The sequence below is a fragment of the Eriocheir sinensis genome, chromosome 1, assembly GCF_024679095.1.
Source record: "Eriocheir sinensis breed Jianghai 21 chromosome 1, ASM2467909v1, whole genome shotgun sequence".
In the NCBI taxonomy this organism is placed as follows: domain Eukaryota; kingdom Metazoa; phylum Arthropoda; class Malacostraca; order Decapoda; family Varunidae; genus Eriocheir; species Eriocheir sinensis.
Genome location: NC_066509.1, coordinates 14243703 through 14250188, shown reverse-complemented (window position 1 = coordinate 14250188; position 6486 = coordinate 14243703). Strand labels below are relative to the sequence as shown.

Here is a 6486-nt window from a genome sequence, read left to right as displayed (position 1 = left end):
CACAACCACCACTACTACCACCTACACACCTTCACCACCAACAACAACAGATACGAAAAACGGCAGTACATGAATAAGAGAGGCTTTAGTGGGAGTGTTAGCTTTTGTGATCGTAACAGCAACAGTGAAAATGGCAGGGGGGGCATCAACACACCTCTCCCTCCGAAACTGGTCTTAGCGGGCTTTTTTATTATTGTTTCCTTTATTTGTGCCCTTGAGCTGTCTCCTTTGTTGTCCTCTGGCCACTCATTTTGTTGTGTTTTGTGGGAGGCAACGTTTAGCGGGCTTTTTCTTTTTTCGTTATTTGTTTCTGCCCTTGAGTTGCTTCCTATTATGTAAAGAAAAAAAGATAAAAAGCAACAAAAGCACCACCAGTAACAGTAACAAACACAGTAATACATGAACAAGAGAGGCTCCGCTTAAACAGTTATGGCTTGTGGTAGCAGCAGTAGCACCACCCCCACCACCCCCAACACCCCCACCACCCCCACCACCACCACCACATACTATTTTTTTCCTTTATTTACATTCCTTGCGAGGGCGGCGCTGAGGCGGTGACAGACGACGCCGAGAGTCTTGTCCTGAAAACTCTGGGAAGATAAAGAGGACACAAGGAGGCACGAGGACGCGAGAAGAGAATACAAACGTGGAGTGCACCGAGGAGGAGGAGGAGGAGGAGGAGGAGGAGGAGGACGAGGAGGACGAGGAGGAGGAGGAGGACGAGGAGGACGAGGACGAGGAAGAGGAGGAGGAGGACGAGGAGGAGGAGGAAGAGGGAGAGGAGGACGAGGAGGAGGAGGACGAGGAGGAGGAGGACGAGGAGGAAGAGGAAGAGGAGGACGAGGAGGAGGAGAAGGAGGAGAATAAAACAATGATAATGACGATGATAAAGAAAAAAACAATTAGAGAGCGTAATAAAAGAAAGAACAAAGTTAATTATGATGTGTAGGAAGACTGAAATGGGTGTACAGTCCAACGTCCAACTCAGCCTCTTACATTTCCCGACTTCCGACCCCAAAACTGTCTCGTGGACCCCAATAAGCAGACTCACTTATATTATCGTTAAAATAGTTAATTCCTGTTATATTTTGGCAATAGATACGCATCAGAAACCGGTAAATACAATGCTCTGAGTTTTTTTTTTACAACAAAGGAGACAGCTCAAGGGCACACAAAAAAGGAAACAATAATGAAAAAAGCCCGCTACTCGCTGCTCCTATAAAAAGAATCAAAAGAGTAGGACAGTCTGGCAACAGTGGCGAATGAGTACTTTTGTGTGAAGGTTGTTGGCGAGCAAGGGGAAACCAAGTCGAATGGAGGATGACGGAAGAAAGTGTTAAGGAGTCGACTAAAAGACACGAGGAAGGAACAAGAGATAATGGAAAAAGAAAGTGGGGAATTCGAGGCTGAAAAAAAGAAATCCATAATATGTGGGTGGAGAGAGAGAGAGAGAGAGAGAGAGAGAGAGAGAGAGAGAGAGAGAGAGAGACAGAGACACAGACAGAGAGAGAGACCTTCATATAAATTCTTAACCCACAGACCCCATTTTTTTCATGGAAGGCCAAGTCGGGACGTGATCCAATTTGGTGAGTTGAAGGCTGGACCGCCGGCCGCTTTAAAAAGGTATCAATCGTCCTCATTATTTACAAGTTTTTTTTTGTTTATCATTTTTACCATTTTCCATTATTTGTAAATTTTGCTGCTAACAATAAAACGGATTCCTTTCCATTGTATTATCTTTTTCCTGAAACTTAATATTTTAGGAAAGAGGAGCCGTGAAACTAAACTCGACCAACCTTTTGTTATTGGATTTTTTTTGAGAGCAGCGCTTTTCTGGCACTAGTTTATATATATATATATATATTTGTGTGTGTGTGTGTGTGTGTGTGTGTGTGTGTGTGTGTGTGTGTGTGTGTGTGTGTGTGTGTGTGTGTGTGTGTGTGTGTGTGTGCGTGTGCATAACTATTTTTTCTATTTTCTCAGGTGTGTTCGTGGCGTGCCTGTCTGGTCCGTGAAAATGCCCGCCGTGGCGTCACAAGAACTCCTGCTCCTCTGAATGACTCCTCAGGCCCATGCTGCTGCCCCCGAGCCTCGTGTGGTCTCGTAAGTACACACATCATCGTCTTGTTCAGCATAGCGAGGCGTGCACCGGTCCAGGCTCCGTATTTTGAGGCGCTTTTGGACTCACAACTATCATTTCCAAACACCACAAAGGAGATCATTTGGGTTATCATGAGTGTTTTTCACATTAATGGTGCAAAACTCTCGCAAAACTATCACCAGATTCAGAAAATTACCCATGGAAATACAGCCTCTTCGAAAGACTTACCAAATGTGGGTGTGTAGCTAAGCCCCGAAACTTTTGAAAATATGGGCCCAGGGCAACGCATGTGTATGGTTTGTGTTCGCTTGTTGGTGAGTCACATAACAGAAACACTCATATCAAGAAAAAAAGTGGAAATTTGAACTAATGCATGAAAAATGTAGAAAGTTAAGCTAAGGTATGAAAAAAAGAGGAAAATTGAGCTAAGGCGTCAATATTCAAAGTCAAACTCGAAAAATATTAATGGATCAATATTTTATAGTTTAATTTTTCATGCCGAAGCTGAGTTTACATTTTATATTGAGTACCAATTATTGCAATGATGCGTACGACTTGGCATTCATTCCCCAAGAAGACAAGAGGTTATATGTGATCTGAATCTACAGCCGTCAGACCATACCCATACCCATACCATACCCGAGGCGGCTTTCTGCCTTCACTGGGAACGATGCCGCGGAAGGGAGAGAGGAGATGGATGCATTATGACTTATCGAAGGTCAGTGTGATAACCTCAAATTACTGTACATTACCAAGAACAACGATCATTCCCTCACGTTATTTCATCATATCACCGTTATGGAAACTTAAATGGAAGGACTTACGCTGCACTGATTTACCAGACATCCTTGACACTCAAAGTTCACTTCCCCTTTTAAACCTCAGCGCCCTTCTGATATCATCACACGAATCTTTGATGAAGCTGTTGACTAACAGCCTGAAAAGAAATTCCAGGAAATTGAAGGCGCGGCCTGGGGCTGAAGAACACAAGTAAGAGGAAGGGTAAACGGTGAAGGGTCGAGGAGAAGAGAGATGAAAAAAGTCAAGTCGGGAGATGTAAGGCCGACCCACCAGCCAGCCCCTCACTGCCCGACAAAAATCAAACCCTCGACGCTCGGACGCTGAGGCGGGCCACCCACTTCGGGGTCTCGATACGGCTGCGAGGTGAACCAGGAAGCTGAGGATGGCGTGGCGTGGCGTAAGGACGGTGAAGAAAACGGTATAAAATGGATTAAGTACATTTTCTGACGCAATAGGAGCGTTGCTTTAGAAACAAACTCCCGAGAACGCTGCAGCACAACGCCCACCACTACCGGTCCAACACAACGCCCCTGCTGCTGTGGGTGTGGCTGCTGCCTAAGCGCGTGTGTGGCAGCACTTTTGCTCCTTTGCGCTGTAGGGTGTGCCTACATGTTCATGACCGTCACTCCAGTTGGTATTTACATCAGGGAAAAATTGTAAAGATACAGATTATCAAACTTTACTTTTATTTTCATACCTTAGCCAACTTTTTTCGAGCAGTTTTTATTCCCTGCTACAAGTAATAATTGTGATATGGGTGGGAGCTGGCGAACACACTCTCCCAGGGTATTCGACACACGGGTGGCGCCCAGCACCGGCCGGCGGGAGGCGACGCGTCACTTCGGCACGATATATAACTAAGCAGCAGGCGACAGGAGGCGCACAACTTTTAATTGAGTAATTAATATTGTTTTGTGAGCTTTTTAATTTGTCGTAGGGCGAATGCATTGAATAAAAACTGGGTCATATTTGGCTAAATTTACAGAGCACTGCCTCATCCTGGTATGTGACAGGTATCGCGTCTCAGCTGTTTTCGGCCTCGCTCACTCCAGTTAGTGGGAAGGACACGCCAACCACGCACTCCATTCCACGCCGCCTAAAGGTTCCAGCCACTGTCTCTTCGTGGAGGGGAAGAAACTCTCACCCTAAGAAACCTTATGACGGGTCTTTCCTTTCCTTTCCATACATATAAATGACGCCCTGTCTTCCCAGCCATCGCCCTCCGTACATCATAACCCAGTGTCAATCCTCACCCCCCCCAGACCATCGACCCTCTGCTTCGTGAACAAAGAGAAGGAAAAAAAGGGAGGTCGACTCTTTTGAGAGATTAATCAGAATGATGAAGGAGTGAGGAACCTCCGGACAAAGGAGACTGCGGCGGCGGAGCTCAATAGCGAGACGTCCACAAGAGATCGAGGATAAATGAAGCAGGAAAGAGATATTAGTCCGAGATCACTGGCTATGTAGTGTGGCCAGGAGGAGGAGAAAGAGGAGGAGGACGAGGAGGGCGAGGGGGAGGAGGCAGAAGCAAACAAGTAGTAGTAGTAGTAGTAGTAGTAGTAGTAGTAGTGGTTGTAGGTAAAAAAAAACTAATAAAGAACTTATCTAGGAAAACAGTATCGGAAAACATCACTCTCTTCACGGTTCCACGAGGAGTAAAAAAGCGAAAATACCACGCTTTAATAGATTCTTATTAGATGAGTGGAGGATACGAGTATGTAGGTGGATGAACTGGGGAAGGGGTAGAATCTAAAGAAGGGAAAGGAGAAGGAGAAGAAGAAGAAGAGAGAGTGGGAAACATGAAAAGACAGGCAATATAAAGCCTCTTGACTCATTACGAGATACCCGCTCTAGTGGTAATCTGCCCGACAGTCACTCCGTCATTGCAGATCAGATTAAAGCACTTCGGTACGTACGTTTAGTTCACTACTGACGTAACAAAGTAGCTGTCGATGAGATTATTTAAGAAGTTGATGTTTTCCGCACTTACAACTTTTGAAGGAAGATTGCTCCAGTGGCGGGTGACTAGGTCAGAGAAAAAACTCCTCCGAATTGAAATAAAGTGGGAGAGACACCAGAGAGACACGCAGGCAGGGAACAGAACAGGCGGGCAATGGATGAGACAAGGTGAGAATGGTGTCTGTTCAAGCTGAGATTAGGCCAGACAGGGGAGGTAGTCAGAGTAAAGGAGAGTCGAGTGTTTCATAACAGACATAACGTGAGGACAAGCAACTGCAGTGTATAGAATTATAGGTCACGAAGCAGCATTCAAGATCACACACACCTGTCCTTACCTTCTTTTCTCTTCCCCTCTCTCCTATTGGCCCTTTACTCCTCCGACTCTTACCCTTTGGTGCACATGGCTGAGTGGAAGACAGGGGACGCTCGTAAGACAGACAAATAGGTGAGTAGAGAAGAAAACTAAGAGGAAAGCTAGCGAATTGAGTAAAAGGAGATCGTACAGAATAAGTGAGCGATTGAACATAAAACAAAAGAACATAAAAACATAAGGAGTCTGCAAGAGGCCGGTTGACCTATTCAAGGCAGCTCCTGTAAGCCTAACCCCACCTTGCCTCACTATCCATGAATTTATCCAACCTCTTCTTGAATGTATCTATGGTACTGGCACCCACAATATGACTGCCAAGCCTGTTCCACTCATCCACTACTCTATTGGTAAACCAATTTTTGCCAATGTCTTTGTTGAATCTGAATTTATCTTTATTTAAAACCGTTGCTACGTGTCCTACCTGGCTCTTTTACAACCAAAACCCTATTGACATCCCCTTTATTAAAGTCTTTCATCCATTTATAAACCTCAATCAAGTCTCCTCGTAAACCTCACCTTTCTAGAGAGTGTAGATTTAAATGCTTCAGTCTATCCTCATACGGCAAGTTTCTCACCCCTTGAATAATTTTTTTTCATCCTCATCTGTACAGATTCTAACATCTTGATATCTATTTTATAGTAGGGGGACCAGAACTGAACCGCATAATCGAGATGAGGCCTAACTAGTGCTAAGTAAAGTTTGAGGATGACCTCAGCGTTCCTATTGCTTACGCTCCTCGAGATGAAACCCAGCACCCTGTTTGCACTATTCTTGGCCTGGATGCATTCAGGGGATGCATTGAGCCCTAGGACGGAGGTCAGTGCTTACTAAGACTCCTAAGTCCCTCTCACACCCATGCCGGCTTAGAGGAGTGTCTTAATGAATAATTGTATGAGGGGTTATTCCTACCTACACTCAGAATACTACATTCTCAACATTGAATTCCATCTGCCACTTCCCCTCCCAATCATACAGTCTGTCAAGCTCATCCTGGAGATCGCTAGCGTCCTGGTCTGATTGAATTACTCTACCGATCTTGGTATCATCTGCGAACTTACTGACATCACTACTAACTCCGGTGTCCAAATCCAAGAACAAGACGCCACTGACGGAGACAGACTCGTTTCTTTCTGAAGACGTAATAAAACAAGATCAGGAAAGTAATTTACCGAACGTAGGTTAAAACACCGGACTTACCGCTTTCTGAGGACGTAATTAAACAAGATCAGGAGAGTAATTTTCTTTTTTTACAGC

The 6486-nt window shown here is 45.0% G+C and overlaps 1 protein-coding gene across 2 annotated transcripts in view; it reads left to right on the top strand.

Annotated features, from left to right (window-relative positions):
• The first annotated feature begins 1981 nt into the window (after nucleotides 1–1981).
• Nucleotides 1982–6486, top strand: part of LOC126995324 (opsin Rh3-like) — a 118904-nt gene continuing 114399 nt past the window's right edge. For both annotated transcript variants that reach the window (XM_050854817.1, XM_050854806.1), the window contains exon 1: nucleotides 1982–2103. The gene's annotated coding sequence lies outside the window, so the exon portion shown is untranslated. The remainder of the gene's footprint in view (nucleotides 2104–6486) is intronic.